At 37.7% G+C, this 25,564-nt stretch overlaps 1 pseudogene; it reads left to right on the top strand.

Annotated features, from left to right (window-relative positions):
• Positions 1-10,985: 10,985 nt before the first annotated feature.
• On the top strand, positions 10,986-11,515 carry LOC100619210 (peptidyl-prolyl cis-trans isomerase A-like; annotated as a pseudogene).
• The last annotated feature ends 14,049 nt before the right edge of the window (positions 11,516-25,564 follow it).

Below are 25,564 nucleotides of genomic sequence, written 5' to 3'. Positions count from 1 at the left end.
GGCTGGTGGATGCCCCCTTGTGCTTCCTCTCACCTGGTGGTGAGGCATGATTATGCACCTGAACATCAGAACACAATGACCCTGACTGTCCAATATAACATGTGGAGACATTCCTTTAGATTTTCTTTTTTCTTTTTTTCATTCCATTAGATTTTTAAGTATCCCTTGAGTTAGCACAGAGACTAGTACATAATTAGTACTTAATAAATTGACTGACTTGACTGACTAGTACAGTGCTTGGGCTTTTCACCCATTATCCCATACTCTGATCTACTTCACATAGTTCTTCCAGGACATCTTTTATGCTACTTTTTATGCACAAATAGTTGCTAGTCAAATGAAAGATTTTTGTCATGACATCTATTGTCCTTAGGGTCACCCATAATTTTGGTATTTTTTGAAACTTTAATTTTCCAGCTTCACATCTAAATATCATCAGGAAAATATTGTTACAATAATGGAAAATTGGAGAAATGATCAGTTTGAAATTGTTGAAAACTCTACATAATTTTCCAAATGCTGTCCAGTCCATTATCTTCTTATTTACTCGTGGATCCAATTTATCTCTCCTCTTTAGTTCCTGTCCAAGATAAATTTGCCAAGGAAGCTAAGGGGCACAGTAATAGAGCAATTGGCCTGGGGTTGAGATGTCCTGAATGCAAATCTGACCTCAGATACTTCCTAGCTATGTAACTCTGGGCAAATCACTTAATCCCATTTGCCTAGTCTTTGCCCTTCTGCCTTAGAGTGGTTACTAAGACAAAAATTAAATCAAGATTCGTTTTCTGATCAGATAATTCAGTGAATTGTTCAATTAACTATATGTCATGGTCTGGACAACAGGTATTTTCATCCATTTAATTTCTCTCATTAGGATATCCTTTGAATAAATTTCGTAGAGGAAGTCCTAATAGAATGTTGGGGCTTGATGAAGCAACATCATGTAATTTCCAAACAGGCACATCACCTTCTTCCTCTTTTACTTGTTTACCTGTGATTCTCCAGCCTAGACTTCTCTGACTCCAAGCCTCAATTCAGTCACCACCTTCTCTCTAAGGCTTTTACCTGGTTGTCCTAGTTTAGAGTTCTCTCTACCTCATTCCTGATACTGTTTCTATTTATTTTGAACTCATTTGTATTTTACCACTAGAATGAAGATCAAAAACCATATAATTTTTGTTTTTATATTTTTAGCACCAGGCATAGTGTCTGAATATAGAAGGGCCTTAATAAAAGTTTATTGAATTAAATTAATTTGACCATCTGGGGACTATTAGCATCTTGAGGGAATTCCTTTTCCATTTGAACTGTTGTAGAACATTTGAAAGAGACTGCATGAACGAAGTAGATTAAATATTTGACTTGGATTCAGGAAGACTGTCTAGCCTCAGACATTCCCTTTCTTTAGGATCTCAGTCAATTCAGTTAAACTTCCTTAATTTTATTATTGCAAAGGTGTATGTTTTTGTGAATCTGTTAATTAATATAAAGGTGTTCCAAAGAGAAGAAAAAGGCCAGACCATTCCCTAATCATGAGTTTCACTACCTGTAAAGTAGAATAAAGATTAAATTTGTTTATGCTTCCCTCTGAGGGTTGTTATGGCTGAAGGGCTTGTGAATGAAGCATAAAGCACAATAGAAATATGATCTATTATTACCTTTGATAATCAATAGCAAGTTTAAGACATAAAATAGAGATAAAGCCTCAAGAAAGGTGTTTACCAATCCTTTGGAGGATATAGATTATAGAATCATAGATTATATCTGAAAGTCATCTCAGAGAACATGAAGCCCAACCCCATTATTTTGCAGCAGAGGAACTGAGAACGTAAGTGACTTGCCCAGAGTCATATAGCTGGTGACACTCAAAACCTGTTCTCAGAGGACTAGAACTTTTTCTGTTATATTTCCCTACTTCCTTATACTGTAAATTATGATCTAACTTGTGTTGTTGTTGCTTAGTAATTCTCAATCATGTCCAACTCTTTGATCCTTTTTGGGTTTTTCTTGGCAAAGTGGTTTGCCGTTTCTTTCTCCAGCTCATTTTACAGATGAGGAAACTGAGGCAAATAGAGTTAAGTTTCTTTCTGAAGGTAACTAAGGAAGTATCTGAATCTGGACTTGAACTCAGGTCTTCCCCACTTCAGGCCAGGAACTCTATATACTTTACCACCTTGCTACCCTGATTTAACATGTACGCAATCCTGTTAGCCCAGATGAGGCCCTGAGCAGTGACACTATTTTTGTCATAAGTAGGAACAGATCTTAACATTTGACCAAGGTCCTTCCAGGACCAAAGACTGGCCTGTTGGAGGCTAATAAGCCCTGGCACAATGGAAAGGAAGTGACTTTTTTCTGTTAGGCTTTTCATTGGTGGCACAGTGGTAATTGATAGCCTCTTGAATGAGGACTTATCACATGTAATTTTGCATGTGCATCATGCTCCAGATTGCTTAGAATTGATGTGGATATTATAACATCTCTCTCAGAAATGAGAAGCAATGGAAGCTGAGTGAAAGAGCCTGTAATGAAATATCCTAGGTCAGAAAGGAGGCAGCAGTAACAGCTGTGTTTATCCCAGCATAATTCTCTTAGAGAGGTGTCTGAGGCTCACTGAAAGGTAAATGTCATCTCTCTTCTCATCTGAGACATTTCATGAGCCACGAGTAGTGGCCCTTGAGGAGCTGAAAACTGAAAGGCCAGCATATGAACAAGGGCCCTGGAAGGAAAAGGAAACTGAATCCACAGCTGAGACTTAAATCCTGATCAGATTCCCTTGTTCTCTGATTTGTTCTCATCCTAGAGCTGGTGGCTCTTCATTCTGTTGGAAAGAAACATGGCACTGTGAAGTTTGGAGTCACCTGGGTTTGAACTATATGAGTGTACAAGAGCCGATTCAAACTGGCTTCCAAAATTTTCAGTGTGACCCTTGGATATCAGCAAATTCTATAAAGCAGACCTTCATTTATTGTTCTGTTGATTGTCTAAATTTAAGAAAGTGATTGATGATCACAAGGGTTGATGGGGATATGATTGAGGATGTAGACTCTAAGCGATCACCCTAGTGCAAATATCAATAATATGGAAATAGGTCTTGAAAAATGACACATGTAAAACCCAGAGGAATTGTGTGTCAGCTATGGGAGGAGCATAGGGGGTAGGGAAAGAACATGAATCTTGTAACCATGGAAAAATACTCAAAATTAATTAATTAAATAAAAATGTCCAAAACTTAAAAAAAAAGAAAGTGATGAAAAATATTGGAAATGTAGATCAAATTTAAAAGTGTACCACGTGGGGAAGCTAGGTGGGGCAGTAGAGAGAGTCAGTCCTGGGTTCAAAACTGACCTCAAATACTTCCTACCTATGTGAGCCTGGACAAGTGACAACCCCAGCTGCCTAGATCTTACTGCTCTTTGACCTTGGAATAGATTACTTAGATTCTAAGATGGAAGATAAGAGCTAAAAAACAGTATATCGTGCATATCCCCACTCCCTTCCCCGAAAGGGAGCTGTTTCTTACACTTTTAATAGCATAACTGGGGAGTATGGGATATTCAGAGAAAACTAGTGTCTCTGGTGTGAGGGCTTCCTGAGCTCTTTTCAGGACTTCTTTCCTATTTTGGTGTCCACCTGCCACCCAAGCTCTTACCTGTGGCTCTAATAAGCTGTAGTATCCTCATTGGCCACACCTAGTAAAACCATCATTTCAGACAGGCTAAACCAAGTTGAGGGTACCAACAGGCCTCACACTTGTCCACAGAGTTAGTGGGATGCCTTCCCCAGGCACGTGAAGCCTCAGACCATCATAATGGGCAGAAGAGAACAATTTGTTCCAACGGCCCTGAAGTTGGTCAAAGCAGGCACTGTGGAGTGTTTAGAGCTTGGGTAGACATCAAAGACACCCAGGTCATCAATTGTATTCTGACCCATCACCCCTTCTTTTGACTTTTGTCTTGCTACTGGACTTTAATGACTCTGGAAGAGAGAGTAAGGTTGATGACTTTTGTGCAACTCTGCCTTAATTAAATTGAATTTTTGCATGAATAGAAAGATATCACCCATACTCCTTTGCCATTTACCATTTCAATGTTTTATTACCTCAATATTTTATTATTTTATTCCCACCTCAACGTCCTGTGGCAATAGGCAAGTGATAAAGTCTACAGATACATTGAGAGCAGTATTCACAACCCTCCACACAGGTGGCCCAGGGAATAGGGTCATCTTCTCATTAGAATGAAGCAGCAGTGGGATTTGGCAGTCCCCTGGGTGTCTGAGCAGCCTTTTTTTAAAAACCCTTATCTTCTGCTTGTATTGGTTCTAAGGCAGAAGAGCAGTAAGGGTTAGGAAATGGGGGTTAAATGACTTGCCCAGGGTCACACAGTTAGGAAGTTCCTGAGGCAGAATTTGATTTAATATAATCTTGTAATGTTCTCTATCACTTGCTTTGTCTTAAATTCTTCCCGTCCCCTTATATCTGACAGGTATACTATTCTATGTTCACCTAATTTCCTTTTTTTTAAGTCTTAGAATCAATACTGTGTATTGGTTCTAAGACAGAAGAGCAGAAAGGGGTAGGTAATGGGGGTTAAGTGACTTGTGAGCAGCCTTTTAAGAGAACTATATTGTGCTGGTATAAAGAAGGGCATAGAAAATGTGCCCTAAATATTGTTTCCTCCTAATCCTGGCCTGTGTACCAAGGCAAGTAGGGATCCTGTCTTGTGATTGAAACACAAAAAAATATTATTACTGGGTCTGTATCCTAAAGAAGTCAGAGATAAGGGAAAAGGACTTCACAGTACCAAAATATTTTTAGCAGCTCTTTGTAGTGGTAAAGAATTAGAAATTAAGGGATGGTCCATCACTTGGAAAATGGATGAACAAATTGTGGTATGTGGTTATAATGGAATATTATTGAACCATAAGAAATAAGCAAGATGAGTTCATAAAAACTTGGAAAAAATTATATGAACTGATGCAAAGTGAAAGGAACAGAATCAGGAGAATAATGTTTGCAGTAAAACAAATATAATATGATCAACTTGAAAGACTAAACCATTATCGGGAAAGCAAGTCTCTAAGATAACCACATGGGACTCAGGGTGGAAATGCTATCCAGAGCCAAAGAAGGAACTATTGGCATCTTAATGCAGATCAAAGCATGCCATTTTCTATTTTGTTTCCTTCATGTTATTTTTATTGCATGTGCGATATATTTTCTATCATGACATGAACAATATCTATTACATGAGTGCATGGGTATAAGCTACATCAGACTATCTTGAGGAGGATAGGGAGGGTCAGGAGGGAGAAAATCTGAACCCTAAAATGTCAGAAAACTATTGTAAAAATTTGTTTCTACATATAACTAGAAAAATAAAAATGAAGAAAGAAACTAATCTAGTCATCATGCTTGTATACCTTTCAAAAAGGAGAGAAGAACAAGTGATTGTCACTGGCAAGGAAGTGCCATGCCCCCATCATCAGTGAGTATGGTCCCACCATGATGAACTTTGATGAGGTGAAAGAAAAATTCATTAATAATGTGCCAAAAGAAAATAAGCTTGTAATTCTGGGTAATTTTAATGCCAGAGTAGGAAGAGACTATCAGAAATGGCAGGGAGTCCTTGGGAAGAATTAAGTCAGAAAAATCAACAGGAATTGTTAGGTACTACTGAGGACTTGTGCTTTTCATGATCTCATCACCATCACTGTTTTCTGTTTACCTAAATGCCATAATACTTTATGGATGCATCCTTGCAACACACAATGACATTTAATAGACTAAGAGAAGAGACAGATAAGGATATGTGTGAGAGTGACAAGGCTGTATAGTGCAGTGCTGGATTGATCAGAGACATATAAGGTAAGCTAAACTCTAAACTAAACATTTGTAATAATCCAAAGTGGTAGCCCCAGGGGATTATGGCTACCAGAAGACTTAATGTCAATAGGTTAGAATATTTCTCAGTGCACAGTTTCTTCCTGAATTGGAGAGAAAGCTGAGCCAACACATCATTGGAAACAGTGGAACAGGCAGGAATGGGCACATTTCAGAGATTAGGTGCATTCTGGACCAGAATACTAGCAAATATCAAGATTGGCTTGATCAAAATGATGTGGAAATTCAGAAGCTATTAAATGAAAATAATGAGAACTCCACAGGGTTTGCCAGCAGGATAGTTTGACCATCTCTAAGAAGGCAACATTTAACTTCAAAAGTAAAGTGTAAAAAAAAACTTAGAGAGATGGAGGATCCTTGGCTCAGTGAGAAGGCAGATGGAATTCAGTTTTGTGCTAATAGTAACAACCCAAAGTTCTTCTATGATGCTCTGGAGGTTTTTTATGGGCCCCAGACCTATGGCACATCTCAATTACTCAGGACTGATGAAAAGTCACACTGATCAGTGATAAGAACATGATACCAGAGAGATATATTGAAGACTTCCATAGAGGTCTCATCAGACTGTCATCCATAAATGCTGAAGCCATTGACTGTAAACTTCAGGTTGAAGTTAATCCTTCTCTAGCCAAACTTCTAAGTAAAGAAGAGATTTTGAATGCCATTTAGGCTCCTCTTGTGTGGCAAACTACCTAGTGCTAATTCCATTCCAGCAGAGTTTTACAAGGCAGGGGATCCACTGCTCATCAAAAGCTGATTGAAGTTTTCCAGTTTATATGGCAACAGGAAGTTATCCCTCAGGAAATCAAGGATGCTTCCATTGTCCAAAGGAAAAGCAAATAGAGTGTCATGTGATAATCATGGGGTGGGGGGGATCACTCTCTTAGTCATTGCTGGCAAGATTCTTGCCTGTGTCTTCCTTAATAAGCTGATTCTTCACCTTGAAGATGGTCACCTACCTGAGAGCTAATGTGACTTGAGAAATGGCCTAGGAATTTTTGATATGGTGTTTGCTGCTTATACCTGTAAGAGAAATGCCAGGAGCAGAACAGAGGTCTGTATACAATATTCATTGATCTGATCAAGGCCTTTGATACTACCAATAATGAGGGCTTATGAAAGATTATGGAAAAATTTAGTGCCCATAGAATTGCATTAGTATTGTGCACCAGTTCTATGACAACATGCTCACAGAGATTTTGGATAATGGCTGATGCTTTCATGCTTTATCCATGATCAGTAGGGTGAAGCAAAGCTTTTTTCTTGCTCCCATTTTTTTTTTACATTTAAAATTTTTTAAAAATTTACCCTCAGGGGGCAGCTGGGTATCTCAGTGGCTTGAGAGCCAGGCCTAGAGAAGGGAAGTCCTAGGTTCAAATCTGGCCTCAGACACTTCCCAGCTGTGTGACCCTGGGCAAGTTATTTGACCCCCATTGCCTAGCCCTTACCACTCTTCTGCCTTGGAGCCAATGCACAGTATTGACTCCAAGACGGAAGGTAAGAGTTTAAAAAAAATTAACCCTTACCTTCCATCTTAGAATCAAATCAGGGAATTGGTTCTAAGGCAGAAGAGCACTGAGGGATAGGAAATGGGGGTTAATTGACTTGCCCGGAGACACACAGCTAGGAAGGGTCTGAGACCATATTTGAACCCAAGTCCTCCCATTTCTTGTTCTGGTTCTCAACCCACTGAGCCACCCAGCTGCCCCCTGCTCCCATTCTTTTTAGCTTGATATTTTCAGTGATGTCAGGTTCCTAGGACAAAAACAGCATTAAGGACAGTTATTGCACTGATAGAAAATTATTTAACTTGAAAAAGGCTAGAAACCAAGACTAAAATGGAAGGACAATTGGTGTATGACTTTCTGTTGGTAGATGATTATGCACTCAGTTCAGTCTCTGAGACTGATATGCAACAAAGCATGAATCAGTTCTCTGTTGCTTGTACTAATTTTGGCATGACAATTAACACTAAGAAAACGGACTGACCACTAGTCAACACCACGCCATCCATCCTTTGAACCATCAGTTACTACAAATGGAGAAATTTTGGATGATGTGGATAAATTCACTTAGCTTTTCGGTATACTTTCCAAGGATGTACACATAGATGAGGAGTTTGATGTATGCACTGTCAGAGCTAGCTTCCCATGGGGCTCTGAAAAAAGTGTGGGAGAGGAGAGGTATTAGGCGGCTTACCAATCTGAAGATCTACAGAGCTGCTGTGCTGACCTCATTGTTATTTCCTGTGAAAAATGGACAGTACATTAGCACCATGACAGGAAACAAAATCTCTTCCATTTGAATTGTCTTGTGAAGATAGTTCTTGAGGTAGTTCTTGAGTTCTTGGGAAGGAAGTTCTTGAGCTGAACTACCAAGCATTTCAACTCTATCGCAAAGAGTGCAACTCCAGTGGACTGGCCATGATGCTGAATGTCAAACATATGCTTTATGGAGAACTCACCCAAGGAAAATGCTCATATGGGGGTCAGAAGAAGCAATAGAGGACATTCTCAAGATCTCTCTGAAGAACTATGGTATTGATTGTGAGAGATGGAAGACACTGGCACAGGACCAGCTAGCATGGCTGCATCAAAGACAATATTATGCTGTATGATCAAAGCTTGGTAACTAAAAAAATTGAGATATACAAATTTAGAGATATATATACATCCCAAATGCTCAGGCTATTTGTGCCTGAATTTTGATAGAGCTTTATGAACTCATATTAGTCAGATCAACCACAATTAGACATACTGTACATTGACCTTGATATAGTTATGCCATTCTGGTCTTTTTTGAGTATGAAGGACAAAAGCCAACAGCCAATCAGTTGGCATACCACTGAGTTGAACTCTCATTTTACTTCTTAATCCCAGTGTGATGTTGAACAAGTCCTCAAAAATCTGGAGAAGCAGTTTGTGCTTTCTTTCACAAAATAAATATGGAAATATGTATTATATAAATTATAAATACATATGTATACATAAACATATTACTTGCCTTTTATGGAGGGGGGTTGAAGGGAGAGAGAACATTGCTAAATACCAGAAAATGAATATTAAGATATCATGTTGACATATAATCTGGAAAAAAGGAAATTTATTTTTAAAAATACCTAAAAAGGTCTCAGTTGATCATGTTTCCAATAAAGAGGTTTGATCATAGATTTAGGGCTAAGACGGGATCTCAAACACCATCCATTCAGTTCATTTTACAGATTAGGAAACTAAGGTTCTTACTGGTTTAAGTGACTTGCTCAAGGTCACCTTGTAGTAAATGAACCTAGGTCCAAATCCAACACTCTTTCTACAGTATCTGACTGCTATTTGTATTTATTCTTTGAGATTCTTTCCAGGTCTAAATGTTATATTCCCTTAGTTCCCATCCAGAGATGAGGCATGTTTTCTAGGATATCAAGAGAGGAAAGAAAGCATAAGGGAGTAGTATATCAGAAAATTAATTTAGAAGTGGCAAAGAGAGGGAGCAATGGGCTTGAACCCAGAGGAACTGACTTCTTCTAGTCCCAGTTCTATCACTGACTTATGTGTACTTGTTCACATAGGTACACAGGCAAGTAAAGCCCTCTCTGAACCTTAGGCTTCCTTACCTCTAACAAGAAGTTGATGGCATCTGCCTTCATTTTGTAGAAATATTATAAAGCTTAGTAAAAAATTTGTAGATTCTCAAAAAGTAGTGTGATATAAATGCTATTAAGGTCTAGCAGAAAGAGCAATGATCTTAAAATAAGGTAATAAATTAAAGGAAGGACAAAAGACAACAAGAGAGGGAAGAAAGGAAGTTAAGAAAAAGAAAGGAAGGAAGGAAGGAAGGAAGGAATGAAAGAAAGAAAGAAGGAAGGGAACATTTTTTGACAGGAACTATGATACTACCTAGTTCAAGTCCCAGTTCTCATCCTGACTAATTGCATTACTCTGAATAAGTTCATAAACTTCAGTTTCCTTTTTTTGTACTTATAAAAAAATAAAGGAACAGAATTAAATCTCATTCTCTCTATCTTTTATTTTTTTAATTACTTTTGCTCTTTCAAGAATAGATCATGTATTCCACATGCCAAACACTCTTGGGTTTAACTGAAGATGTGAGGTGAGGGGAGGATGAGGGATAGAGGTGGGATCACATTAGAAGATCATAAGAATCAAAGATGGAAGGAAGCTTAGTGAACATTCCCTACATTTTACAGATAAAGAAATTAAGGTCCAGCTTCAGTGAGAATTGGGACAGCTAGGTGGCACAGTGGACAGAGTACTGGGCTTATAGTCAGGAAAACTCATCTTTCTGAGTTCAAATCTGACCTCTGACACTTACTAGCTGTGTGACCCTGGGCAAGTCAATTAACTCTGTTAGCCTCACTTTCCTCATTTGAAAAATGAACTGGGGATGGAAATGACAAACCATTTGAGTATATCTGCTAAGAAAGTCCCACATGGTGTAGAAAGTTAATATTAATCCAAATCCCTTTTTGGCAACCTCAAAACAACATTTTGATTTTAAAGCAAAAAAAAAATCTTATGTCTGAAATTTCTGAACTCTTATCACTTTGAGGCCATGTTTGGAGCCCTCTCTCCTCTTGTCTACCATGTTAGGAGACACTGTACATGTACTGGTGCAGCCATTCTAAACTTTTTTGTTTATTCCTGGTATCTGGGAGACTTTCCTCATGTCTGGATTGAGATCTGAGTCTGCCAATCAAAGGTGCTCTGGAAAGGGATGTCATGAAGAATATAAACTGGCTTAGAGGCAGGAGCTAGCTTTCTCCCCTTGGAATCATGGACTGAGGAGGCTAGCAGTATGACTTTGGACTGGCCCAGTCTGCTGATAAGAGGAGGCAATTAAGAGAGCTAGCCAGTCACACGTGGCTTGTGATTTTCTCTTTCTTTCTTGGGCCCACTTTTTATTATTTAATAAATAGTTGCTAAATTGAGATAAGATTTCCAGAGAATATTAATAAAAAATGTGCTTTGCAGACTCTGTCACTGGGAGTCTTCCTCTTTGTTCAGTCTCCCAGATACTGATTCCTCTGCCTCCACCATTGTGCCCAGTTCAAGCATTTGTGACCATGGCCCACCCCAATGTGGACTCTTAAATTGTCAGTGATAATGAACCCCTTGGCCAGGTTACTTTAAAGCTCTTTGTAGATAAGTTTCCAAAGACAACAGAAAACTTCTTTACTCTAAGCACAGAAAAAGGAGAATTGGGTTCAAGGATCCTGCTTTTGCAGAATCATTCCTGGGTTCATCTGCTAGGATGCTGACTTCATGCACCATAATAGCACTGGGGGCAAGTTCAACTATGGGGAAAAATTTGCTGTTGAGAACCATATCCTGAAGCATATTGGTCCTGATATCTTGTCCTTTACAAATGCTGGACCCAACACAAATGGCTCCCAGTTTTTCATCTGTACTCTAAGACTGATTGGTTAGATGACAAGCATGTGGTCTTTGGCCAAGTGAAAGAAGGCATGAACATTGTGCAAGCCATGGAACATCTTGGTTCTGAGGATGGCAAGACCAGTAAGAAGATCATCATTGCTGCTTATAGACAAATCTAGTAAGTTTTTTTTGACTTAACCACCAAAGCATTTCTCTGTAACTGAAGATATATTTTATAATCCTTATGCTTGTACTTGCTACAATTTTCTTTGGATTTCAGTACCCTTTTCCTTCCACAAGTCTAGCTAGATGACAGTTTATGATTATGAAGTAAAAACTGAACTACAAAAAAAGAAAAAGAAAACCTTAAATGGAATCAATGAGTTGAACCTGACTGAAACAACTCAACCAAAACAATCTAACAAACAAAACGTCCCAAAGAGAATGACCCCTGCTAGAGTCAGGCAAGATCCTGTATTTATACCATACTGTCACATATTTCAGATAAGCATTGTCTCATTCAGTTTTCACTGAGCTTTAGTGGGTTATTGGGGATAGGGTTAGTTGTTCATCTTTCTCATAGGCTTTTCAAGCTGGAAAGATTTTTCATGATCATTTAGTACAACCTCTATTTTACTGATGAAGAAAGTGTAGCCAGAGAGCCCAAGCAAGGTGGCCAGTCACACAACTAAGTAGTTGACCCAGTCTTGGGACTTTGAAATCCAATTCTCTTGTTCTTGGGGTTCTCTGGCTTTGATAAGCAGTAAATAAATGATATGTTTTATTTGAGCAGTTTCTTTTCTGACTCGTTGCTTTAATCTTTTAGGGGGTAGGTCATACTAATCTATAAAGTAATTGATTTGCCTTAGATTTGACAAAGTAATTAAACAACAGGGTTGATTTCTCCATTACTGGAGAGCGTCTTTTAGAGGAGCAGACACTTCCCACTCTAGGCCCCCACATCCTCACAAGTAAAGAAAAGAAAGTAACTTAGGAATCCAACTTGGGATAAACAGAGGTTTAGCAGTTTCTATTCCAAAATTAAATGAGGCTGAATTGTAGGCTGTAGAGTGGGAGACCTGCTTGAGATTCCCAAAGGGAAATCCGATTAGTTACACTATATTTACTGGGTGTGAAATTGGTTTTTAATCCTCTGCTGTTAAAAATGAGCCCAGTTTTAGTTGCAGTTCAAGTTTCTTCATCCTCTCATACATTTCCTTCAAGAAGATTGCCCTACCGCAAACCCCTCTGGCCGACATAGTACCATTCTTTAACCTTCACAGCAGTTGTGGTCATGCACAGCTGAAATTTCCCCTTAAGCCCAGGGCAGAGTTTATTTCCTATCCAAAACTGATTGCCTGACAGGCATTAGTCATAGTGAATGCTGAAGTCATGGACTCCTGGGGATCCTGCTGCGTTTCCTCTGAAGTCAGAAGAATAATAGCATGTTGTACTTTAAGAATTACAAAGGCTTTGTGTATATTATCTCATTAGATGCTCACAACACCTGAATGTTTGGTAATGCAAGAGTTGTCCTTGTTGTAGAATAGGAAACTGAGGCTTCGGGAGAAGTCATGTAGCTCATAAGTGTCAGAGTAGGATCTAACCCATGTTTTCTGTTGTTAAGTCTTTTAGTCCTTCACTTAAGTCATGCAGAGGAAGTTACATGAATCGTTGTCTGTGCTTGTTAATGCTTGTGTTGGTATCACAGATACAACATTGCCTAAACTAGATAAAGCAAACTATAAGGGGTCAGCGATTCCCTACCTCTAATTTCAATTCATAGTGGAACAAAGATGAAAGCTAGCAGAGCATTTGGATGCTCAACATTAAAAGTCATCTAAGAAGATTTGTAAATTATTTTAGGATCATGGAGAGGGATGGCAGAGAGCTGACTGGTTGATATGAAATAACAACTCACTTTGATTTTATATAGCACCAAATCTAGGAGCATGCTGGAACCAGCTCCAAATGGCTGACTTGAGAGAGAGCTGGTGGTTCAACTTTCATTGTGAGCATTTACATCTTAGAAATTGGCAATCCCTACAAATTAGAGGTTGATTTGTTGTTTTGTTGGTTGTCTTAAGAAAGTGGTGAAGAAAGTGTTAATTATACAGATCAAACTTTAAAGTGTTTCATGTATACATTTTTTATGGATTACCTGTTAAAAATTTACCAGGATACCACTGTGCCCATAACTCTAAAAAAAACCAAACTCCTCACCTTCTATCTTGGCAATATTAAGTACTGGTTCTAAGGCAGAAGAGCAGTAAGGGCTAGGCAGTTGGGATTCACTGACTTGTCCAAGTTCACACAGGATGTGTCTAAGGCCAGATTTGAACCCGAATCCACCTGGATCTCTTTCCACTGAATCATTTAGCTTCCCCACCCCCAACTCATATCCCTTATAAAAATGCTTTGACTTAAGGTGACATTTAGTTGATTCTATACAATCAATTTGGTGTAATGGAAAGAGTGCTGCATTTAAAGCCAAAGGGGTTGGACTTGAATACTGGCTTTGTCACTTCTCATCCATGTCACCTTGAGCAAATTATTTAATGTTGAACCTCTCTGGGCTTCAGCTTTCTTATATGCAAAATGAGATAGTAGATCAAAATCTTTCAGTTCAGCTCTATATTCTCTGATCCTAAACGACCTCATGAAATTCCTTGGGGAAGCTCTTTTCAAATCCTTTTGCCCTCTTCTCATACAGACACAGACATGAGGGGTGCCACTGGAAGGTTGGGTGACCTACTCAGGCTGGGGTTTCATATCTGAGGCTAGAGTAGCCTACCCAGGCTAGTATCATCACACAGACTCACAGACACCCCTCTCTGAATTGTAATTCCTCAAGCTGTTGGAATTGTTTCAGGGATACTTTTCCAGGACATATCCCTGTGTTAAACAAGATATTATTTCCTTTCAGGAAATCTCAGAAGGCTTAATCTTTGTCACAATCTGCTCCAGAATTAATAGGCAATTAATCAATTCAAAAGACATTAATTAGTTGCCTACTCTGTATAAAACACTATTCAGCAAATCTAAAAAAGAGATAAAGCTTGGGCCATTACATTTTTAAAATGGAAGAAATCTTAAATATGAAGTTTAACACCTGAGTTTTATAGATGAATTAAACAGAAGTGAAATGACTTGCCCAAGGTCATATGGGTAGCAAGTAAGAGTTGGGATTAAACTTCTGGTTTCTGGACTTTTGAACTACAAATCCAATGTGTATTTCACCATATGTTAAATTCTCTTATTTAATGGAGTTTAAAGTCTAGGAGAAGAATAAGAGATAGATGTTGATAAGTATACTTTAATAGCTTAATGGAGACACGATCTTATGAATGTGGGGACTGGTCTCCACTGTTTAAAATTACTACCTGTTCATGTCTTTTTATCTTTTATTCCTGTTATAAATAGATCAATTAATAAAGAAGCATTTATCACAACATGCTAGACACTTTGGATACCAACCAAAAGAGAAAGAAAGAAAAAATGAAGACATTCTCCATCCTTTCTTATCCATTTTATCCCATAGCTCTTCCATAGAAAACCTAGCCGACCTAGTAGAGGCCATTTTGTCCTGCTTGTACTTCTTGACATCATTTGGATCACAGAGAAAGTCAACTGGCTAGTTTAAATTTACTTGATTAATAAATCAACTTAAAAATGAAGAAATACTGCCTCTTGAGAATTCAATTGTTAACTATGGTCTTGTGACAGCAACATATTATCAAGTTAACTTTGAGAGTTACAGAAATATTGTTATCGGTATAAGGACAAATATGGATACAGACTGTTGACATGTTAGGTACTTCACAGGTCCAGATTACGGGGACAGAGTCTATTTTTGACCAGCATGAAAAATACTTGGATTTTAGATACCAGAGTCAGTTGGTTCTTGAAGTATTGATCTGGCCCACTGAGAAGCCTATTCCTGAGTTCATCTCAGAGTCTCAAGAAGTCTGTGTGAGAGGCAGCCTTAATGTAATGACTAGACAAGGAAGGTATTGGAAGACTTTTAACTAGAAATTCTGGCATCTAATAAAATTTCATGTTGTTTCCCCATATCTAAAGTGAAATACTTTCATTAGACAATTTATGAGTTCCTGTCCAATTCTAAAACACACATATCTTTCTAGTTTTAATGGCCTGACACACTTTATGTGGACTAAATTTTCCCTCTTCTTTATCTCTTTCCTCCTTTATTCCCCAGCCTCATTATCCAATAAGGATCAGTCCAGAAATGTCAGTTTTTTTCTCTCTAGCTTTGAATTGTTGACAGCATGCTTATTGGTATCTTTTTGAATAAAAACCCATCAAAGGTAATTTTGTGTTTGCGTCAAACTCCCTATCCTTGGGTCTCTTCTGGTCTTATCTTCTCCTGAAATGAGTTTTCTCTAAATACCTTCTCCCTCCTGATAGACACCCATATTACCCTTTGCTCTACTGTTCCCTGTATTCTCAGGACCAGCTGTACTCTGGATTAGAACTATTTTCAGGAGCTCTTTCATTCCATTTCTCCTTTAGTACTCAGAGGCAGCTCTTGTTTACCCCTTAGCAATGAACCCTTACAATTAAGCTATCGCACACACACACACACACACACACACACACACACACACACACACACACACACACAAATTCATACACATAGACACACACATCTGCCTTAGAAATAATCTCAGATGCTCTGGAGGGTGATTCGCTGCAGACAGGATGCTGATTCCCTGAGTGTCCTGGAAATGTGTTTACCCATCTTTGACTAAATTTTCCCTCCTGAGTCTAAGTGAACCATCATTACACATCTGTTCTGAAGGCATAATTGACTCATAGGTGGGTTGCTGATCTCTTAAGAATCTTTTTGAGTTCAGGAACTGGTGAGAACCTCTGCCTTCACCCAGGAATCTGTGCTTCCTCCTGTAATTTAGTGCTTTCCCAATGTGTTCTAGTTTCTTTGTTTTTGCTAAAGCCTCTTTCTGTGATCTGGAATTTCTCCCTTTTTATCTTTGCCTATTGAATTAGTTGTTGTTCAGTCCTGTCTAATTTTTCATGACCATATTTGGAGTTTTCTTGTCAAAAAAACTTAAGAATTTTGCCGTTTCCTTCTCCAGCTCATTTTATAGAAGTGGGAACTAAGGCAAACATATTTAAGTGAGTTGACCAGGGTTGCACAGTTAGTAAGTCTCTAAGTTCATATTTGAATTCAGGTCTTCCTTATTCTAGGCTTGGTGCTCTATCTAATATAACACCCCACTGCCCATTGAATTCTTAATTATGCCATAAAACCCAACTCAAATGCCACCTTCGTCACGAAGCCCTTTCTCCTGTTTTGTTGGTTGATAATGAGCTTACACTTTTCAGGTCTTAGCTAGCATTTTCTTAGTACCTCTCTCTTGAATGCACTCATCATATAACATTATATATTTTAGTTTTTTTGTAGGTTTCCCCCCCAACTAGATTAATGAAGTCTGAGTGAACAAGAACCATGTCCAAACTAAACATAGGTTATCCTCTATCTTTAAGTCTTAACATAATGGGCACTTCATAAATATTGCTGGAATTGAATTATGGCATTGGGGCAATTATAGAATCATAGACTCTATAATTGGAAGGAACCATAAAGAGATTTTAGTCTGGTGCCCTCATTTTATAGAGACAGGACCTGAGATCTAGAGAGATTAGGTAATTTATCCAAGATCATACAGTTAAGTAACAGAGCAGGTATTCAAACCCACATTGCCTCCTATATGTACAAATCCAGTGTTCCTTTTCTTTCTGTCTGTTTCTGTTTCTGTCTCTGACTCGGTCTGTCTGTCTTTCTCTAGATAATGATGATGGTTTTAAAAATTCATGTATTGTGGCTTTGGTTTCTGAGTGTGATACAAGGATCACTTCTATAAAGATGATGTTACTTAAATGTCCCAGGAGGGTTCAGTATATAGTAGGTACTCAGTATATATTTGTCAAATGGATTTTAACTGAATTTGTAAAGTATCAATTGCTGCCTCTTTAGGAAAAATGACTCACCTTCTGATGGGATATGGAACAGATTTAAACTCTAGGTTCCTGTACTTGTTAACTATCTTTTTCAAATACAGTAGACATTGAGCATTTGCCTCAAGTGAACAAACTTCTCTTTTCTCATAAAAAATCAATTACTCTAGCACTATAATAATAGGCTTCCTTTTGAGACAGTATAGAGTTATGAATAGAGTTCTAGGTTGGGAGACAAGGGTTCTAATCTTGCATAAGACACTAGCTGAGTGATCATGGATAGCTTATAACTTCATGGCGTCTCAGTATCTTAAATATCTAGCATTTATATAGTGCTTTAATCTTTGCGAAGTGATTTTCAAAGGTTTTATTCTTTTGATTCTCAAATCACCCCCTTGAGATAGGTAATATTATTTCTCCTATTTTATAGATGAGGAAACTGGGGCACAGAGAAGTTAAACAAATTGCCCCCCCTACCCCCTGGATGCCTGTAGTCTCTTTGGCTTGCGAGTTCTGGAATTTACTATAATAGTCCTGAGATTTTAAAATTTGGGATTTCTTTCAGGAAGTGATTGATGGATTCTTTCAATTTCTATTTTCCTTTGTTCAAGAACATCAGGGAAGTTTTACCTTATAATTTCTTTCAATATGGTATCCAGATTCTTTTAATGATCATGGGTTTTGGGCTATCTAATTCTTAGATTATCTCTTCTGGATCTATTTTCCAGGCAGCAGTTTTTTCAGTGAGAGATTTAAATTTTTCTTCTATTTTTCATTGTTTTGAATTTATTTTATTGTTTCCTGGTGTCTTATGAGTTGTTAGCTTCCATTTTTCTAATTCTAATATTTTGTAAACCATTCTTTTCTTTGAGGCTTTTGAATTTCTATTTTCCTGTTTAAGGTATCATATTTCATTTTTTAGGAAACTATTTTCTTCCATAAGTTTTTGTTCTAAGCTGTTGATTTTTCTATCATCTTACTTTCTATTTTTTCTTCTAAGTTTCTTATTATTTGTTTTCTATTATGTTTTCAAGCTCTTCTAGAGATTCATTTTGGTTTTGACATCATTTCATATTTTTATTTCAGTATTACTATTCTATTCTGAGCTTTTATTCTAGTCATCTTCCTTGTTGAAATATTTTTCTAATATCAAGCTTTTTTCTCTGCTTTTTGCTCATTTGGGGGTTATTTTTTCTGCTTGATTTTGTCTATATGTTAAAGTTTAGCCGTTGCTGAAGCGGAAGGAGTACTGTCTTGATCTTGTAGTGTGCCAAGGATTGGCTTGGCTGTCTTGATCTCATATTGAGTACTCTTCAGAGGCGGCTTAGTTAACCTGCTGTGAGGAGGTTTGAAGCCATTTAGTTCAGGTGGTTCAAATTGTGTTCTGCCCAATCCTGCAGAGACTGAACCTTGTTGGCCCGAGTTCTTCCTACAGCTGCCTGTTCTATATTGTGTTGGTTTCCACTCTTATCCTGCTAATGATGGACCAAGCCAGCCATGCTCTTTCCCCTGCTGCTTGCATTTTATCTGTTGGAGTTCTGCTGAGGTTTGTTCAGCACTCTCTTTTCATATTCCAGCAAGATGAATCCTCTTTGTTATAACTCCACATTGTCTGGACCAGAACACTACTTCACTCTTTCTTCTGTTGGTTCTGTCACTGAATCACCAAGAAACCTAAAGCTTCTTTAACTCTAGAATGGGACCTCTAGTCGTCTAATTCACAGGGCTGTTGTGAGGAGCAAATGACATAAGGCATATAATTTGCTTCACAAACCCTAAAGTGCTCTCTATAAAAATGAATCATTATTATTTCAGTGATATTTGGATCCAACCTTAGGAAAGAATGAAGATTTAAAGTCTTCCTCAAACAAAGCTCTACTTACCCAGCAGATATTACAACATTCTTATAGATATGGCCATAAAGATAATTTCTTCAACAGCCCAAGGAATATCAGCATAAGGAAAGGAAGCATGTAAGCATGGAGCCCTCTGAGGGACAAATCTCCACCCCATCCCCCACCAAGGTCACCCAGCAGGGGTCCAATAAGGACCGTTTATGCCTGAATGGCTGTCCTTGAGTTTAGCTCCCTCTATGTCCCCCTGAAAAGATAGTCCTCTTATCTGACTGTGGGTTATTTAACTCAAGATGAATTTAATAACAAGTTTGGATTGGGGAGATATCAGGGAAGAGGAAGTCAGGATTTCCCCAGATTGGGTTTGAGTCTCTCTCAGCTTTTGAGCTGAGGCCAGGACTCACAGGATGGTGGAGGGTTTCTTTTATCCCTGACTATGCTAATCTGTGCTGGCTTTCTTAAGTTCAAAGTCTTTAGCAGTAGACAGCAAGAGGAAGAAAAGATTCTAATATTCAGAGCTGGTTGAGCCTGTCTCTTCAGGCTGATGCCCCTAAAGACCAGCCTTAGAGTTCAAACCACTCACTTTAAATCCTTTTGTTCAATGACACAACCAAAGGAATACAGGTAGAGCACACAGTTAGGAAATATCCAGGAATAGAGGTACTTCTATCCAGAGACAGGGAGAGAGCGCTCTTTCCAGTCTGAAGGCCAGGAGAGAGTCCTGCCTTACAGTTCAAACAGCTCCCCTTAAATCCTTTTGTTCGATGACATGATCACAGGAATCCAGGTAGAGTACACAGTTAGGGAAATCAGGAATAGAGGCACTTATATCCAGAGACAGGGAGAGAGGCTCCTTCCAGTCTGAGGGTCAGCAAGAGAGAGTCAGGAAACCAACTGTCACCCTTCAAGTTCCCCTCCTCCCACCAACTGTCATTCTTGTCAATATCTTCTCTCTAAGACTCCAACTGCTGTTTGTTCCACCTGAGTGGCAGAAAGTCCAAAAGTTTCTTCAGTTTTCCTTTCCATACCTTCTTTCCATTTTTCTCTTTTTCTCTGGAAGGCATTATCATCCTCACAGTTATTATGGTTTGTAACCTCAGTTTTTTTCTTTTCTTCTCATTCTCCCTCACCCCCATATTCAATCAATCACCTCTGCAAAATCTCTCAAATCTGATACCTTCTTTTTACTTGCACAGCTGCCAAAGTTCAGGCCATCTTAACCTCTCAGTTAGACTATCATAATGATCTCTTAATTTATTTCCAGTCTTTCCACTTCAATCCATCCTCCACATAACTGCCAAACTGATTTTTCACTAAGAGAAAGTCTATCTGTATTAATTTCTTGGTCAGTTAACTCCAGAACCTTCCCATTGCCTCTAGGGTAAAAATATAAATTAATTTATTTGTCTTTTAAAGCCCATGTAATATGTTCTCAGTCTCTCTTTCTAGCCTACTTTTCCCATCTTCTATAATTCATCCAAACTGGTCTTTTTGCTGTTTCTCATACCCAACTTTCCATTTCTCATCTCTGTACCTTTCATCTGGCCATCCTCTGTTCCTGAAGTATATTCCCTGCCCAACTCTGCCTAAAGAATTCAATATTTTCTTTTAAAATTTAAGTCAAGAATCACATTCTACACAAACTAATTCCTGATCCCCTTAACTTCTAGTACATATCCACAAATTGTATCGAATAATATTGTATTTATTTTGGATCTATATATTTTGAATGTATATATATATATATATATTATCTTCCACATCAGTTAGTAAACATTTATTAAGTGCCTACTATGTGCCTGACATTGTGCTAAGGTCTGAGGATATAAAAAGGGACAAAAGATTGTCCCTCTCCTCCAAGAGCTCAGTTTAATGGGTTCATCTTCCCTCTTTCCCAAGAATATAAATTCCTTGAAATTAGGACTGCTTCATTTTTTAAAAATTGTATCCCAAACATTGCTGGCTGACACATTAGGGGCTTAATGAACATTTCTTGGTTAATCGAGTCTAAGTTTCATACTTTTAAGTTCTTTCAGACTCTGAAATTTTATCTCCTCCCTCAAAAGGTTCTTTCCAACTTTGATATTTTGTCCTAAAAATCCCTTTCCATTATAGACTACATTTTATCTCTGGGAGTCTATGCTCTAAGTTCTCAGTTATCATCCAGAGCTTATACTCTAAATTCTATATAACAGAAGAGGATGGATTTTAGTTTGGGGCTTTTGTTATGCAAAAGAAGATTTTATTCCTCTCTGTGGCTTAATTACCACTTGGCTTCAAATGATCTTCCTACAATCAGAACCAAAAGTCAACTTTCCTTCCATCTATTCTTTGTCCTTTTCTTTTAATTATTTTCTGTCTTTCATTTTTCTCAGCATTAGATATTGGAAAAGGATATCTTTTTGGAAGAAAACGACTTTTTCACCTCTTTCTCTGTTGGATAAAACTAGGCCAGATAGCAGCACTGATGCAGGATGTCCTATTAAGGTTATGCTGGGAGGCAAAGTCAGGAGTTTGTGAAAGGTTATTACCAACTGTAAAAATGAACAAAGCATTTCTTCATTTTAGAGGGAAATGTATCCCAGAGAGGTGTCACTGAGAGAGCGATACATCAAAAACTCTCCTAAGGAAAAGAATAATAAGAGACCTTCTGTGTTAAGCTATTAGCCCAAATATTTTTGTATGTATATGTTTGCAAGAATATGAGGAGGGAGAAACAGAGCAAAGAGATTGATGGAAAGTTTCTTGATAAAGTTTTACTTTCCTTTCAAGTTTCACCCCTGGGGCTATAAATTAGTTTAAGTTTTTTTTAAATGGCTTTGTTGTGTTGTATTTGTTTTACATTCAGTCTGGGAAGGCTATATGGTGGAGATAGGTTGAAAATAAAGATAAATGAGATGGCTAGAGAACATCTATCAATATCCCAGGGTAGCCCAAAGAAGTAGCAGAAGCTCCCTCCCACCATAAACCTTTTCTCTCCCACCAAAAACAAAAGTGGGGGGGCCCACCTTGGGAGATATTATCTGCAGAGATGCCTTTAGACCAGCATTTTAATTAGAACTTTGGGGACTACTTAGTCTATACTTTTAGTTGCTATTCTCTCAATATCATGAATAACAAATTCCTTCATTTGGCTTTTCTCCTCTCTGTGTTTTAGAACCATCTGCTCCTGTTAAAATCCCTTTCTCTAGTAACTTCTCTCCATACCCTTACCCTATCCACATCAGTCTAATCTTTCCTATCCTTTTCTTCCATCCTCCTTCATTCTGATTCTGAACCCTCATCTCTTTTGTGAGTCAGTCAATCAACTAGAAGGCATTTCTTAAAAAAATATAAATATATATATGTATACATACATATATATTTCCCCTAATTACATGTAAAAACAATTTTAATATTCTTTAAAATTTTTTGAATTCCAAATTCTCTCCCTACTTCCTGTCATCCCTCCTTTCCCTCCTTCCTGAGATGGTAAACAAAGAGGCAACCAGGGTATGGGATAGTCTTGAGATCCTATTATTAAAGAATCATTTGAAGGACTTGAGGATAGTCAGTGAAAGGAAGTAGAGACCCAAATGCAAGGTTATACTGGAGCCTTATTTCTTTTAATTGTTAAATTTCACCAAGAACATTTACACCTAGGAAACAGACACACTACAAATCAGTTCTTGATCTACTGTTTTGATTGTTTTCTGACTTAAGAAAATGATGGATAAAATGTTAATAATGCAAATTAAACTGGAAGGTTTGTCATACATTTGGAGAGTTGATTGTTAAGCATTTCTAGTACACAGCTCTGTAGAGAAGACTTTTTAACTGTCCTCAAATATAGTATTTGGAGGACAGTTTTATGGTAGAAGGATGTGACTTGCTCTTCCTGGCACCAGGGAGAAGAACAGAAACAAGGAGCAGGGGTGACAAAAGGGCAGATTTTGGTTCAATGTGAATCATTAGAGATATTCAGAAATGCAATCAATTGCTTTTGGAGGCAGCTGGCACCATCCATTAGAGTTTTCAGGCAAAAGCTAGATGATCACTTTTCAATACTTAATTGCTGAGGAGATGATTTGGTTCAGATTCCAGTTTTAAACTGGAAGGACTTTTATGTCCCATTCAACTCTGAAATTCTGTGTATCATTGCTAAATTCCTACGAAGAGTAGTTTATGCTTGATGCCTCTTCTTCCTCACAATCCAATTATTTCACAAACCCGCTTTTCTTAGACTTCTTCTATATAAGCAGAATCCCTTTGTTCTCTATAAAATATCTGAAATGCCCTTATTATTGTAAAAATGGAGATTTGAATCCAAGATTTCAATTCCCAGAAGTCGTTGCTCCACTTCCCCAGAATGCTTTGTAATCTCACTGAATTCTCAGCTGGGCTAAGAGCAAATTATTATTTAAAGGGTCTCTGCCTACAGCGGGGTCTCTTGGCTTTCCTGTTTCCCCTTGCAAGCAGACGGGTCTTTTCATGATGTAGGTGAGGTTGTCTAGGATTCTCTCTGGCCTAGACATATGCTTTTCTTACTTGTATTTTCTTAAATTCTCAACCTTTAATAAACCTCTAAAATATAATACTCCTTGCAGAGAAAAACTAATTTCTACCTGCCTCAGTTTCCCCCAAATTTTAACTCTTACATTATGGAGATGCCAAGACTCTTAAGATAAGATTTCCTTGAAACCTAGGTTTCTTTGAAAGAATTTGGTTAACTATGAGCCAAGTATGAAGAGCAGCCTCTGACTAAAGCATCCTAGACTCTTTATTCCTGCCATAACCTGAAGTCTAGCATGTTCTCTGATGACATTAGTAAATGTAATGATCTCTTAATGTCATCACAATTATGTCATTGTCAGCATGAATCTCTTGGTTTGATCTACCTGCTTTGCTTATCTCTTCTTTTAATTGCTATTCTTATCTCTCCTATAAATATATACATCCAAGACAGTGATATTAGGGACTTAGTAAATGCCAAATGGAAGAGTCTATTGCTTTCAGCATTGTATGACTCATTTAATTCTTATTAGATAAAACCCCCTTAGTCTTAAAAATGGACCCTGGCAGTGCCCCATTTGGCACAGTCATTGAGAACCCTGACTCAGTCACTAGTGTGACAAATTATGACAATATTTTATATGTATATATGACATTATATATATATGTATAAGCACATTAGTGTAGATATGAGTTTGTTGAATTTATTTTATTTTACAGGAACTTAAAATGGTATGATCAAAACTGGTATCCCTAAGCTGTTCCAGTCAAAAGGCATCCTTATCAAATAAAGAAAGTCCATAAATTAGGTAATGCTCCAATATAGAATATTTTGGTTTTGATGAGATATATTGTGTAAACTGAGGCATTAACCCTATGGAACCTGGACCCTTCTTTCCACAAAGTAAAGCAAACCAAAGACATACTGGGGACTTCTTTGGGACCAAAACCTCTGTCTACAAGAATAAAACTGAAGGGAAACTGTGCTTGTATAAGTCAAGAATAATTTTTATTAAGCAAGTACAACATGTATGTGAAGTAGTCCATCCTATTGCTGAGGAACTTAACTTTGAATAGGAGGAAATGTGTTTTGTGTTTTCCAAAGGGAAGCAAGCAATGAATGGGCAATGGGTTGATCCAGGAAGGGATCAGGACATGTTATAAATGGTAAGTTCTAGTCATAAGTGGAGGTGGGAAGTGCTAGGAACAGGGGCAATGATGCTGTGTTAATCAGCAAGATAAGCAGGATGTTTCATAGGGTGCCAAGGCTGACTCTACATCTCCAGAACTGCTCAGATCTGGTCTGAATTGTTCTTGTGCAGGAACATTTGCAGGGTCATTTCCAGGAGAGGTGCCAGTATTTTATTAGGTTAATCCTGATGTGTCTCATCAAGATTTAGAAACCAAGGCAATTCAAAATAACACAAAGCCTTGAGAAACAGAGGTACTTTGACAATTGTTTTTTCCAAATTTATTAATATATCATTTGTTGTCTAGGAGTCTTTGTTAGTTTTTATAAGCGTATGTTCAAATATACCCTCATTCTAAATTAAAATATACTTACATCTATATCTATATCTATATCTATATACACACACATATATATATATATATGTCTCAGGCTAAGTGAGCTCATTTAGAAGAGACAAATCTGATAGAGATGAGGAGGAAACAATAGATTTGTTGATAGTTTAGTAACATCTAGTTTATGTACTATGGAATTTTCAAAACAAACTTATTCAACCAATTTTTAAAAATTTTGTGATATTTCTCAAGTTATTTTTTATTTCTGCTGAGTCCAATGCACTGGACTAATTTTGTTTATATGCTTTTGCCCTCCTTTAGATGATATCCTAGTTTTAGGAGAGCAAGAAAGGGCATTTAGATATTGTCTAGAAGTTTTTGCTAGCTCAATTAAGGTA

The sequence above is a fragment of the Monodelphis domestica genome, chromosome 1 (genome assembly GCF_027887165.1).
Source record: "Monodelphis domestica isolate mMonDom1 chromosome 1, mMonDom1.pri, whole genome shotgun sequence".
NCBI classification, from domain to species: domain Eukaryota; kingdom Metazoa; phylum Chordata; class Mammalia; order Didelphimorphia; family Didelphidae; genus Monodelphis; species Monodelphis domestica.
Note: the sequence above shows the minus strand (reverse complement) of the source record. Positions and strands in the feature narration are given on the sequence as shown.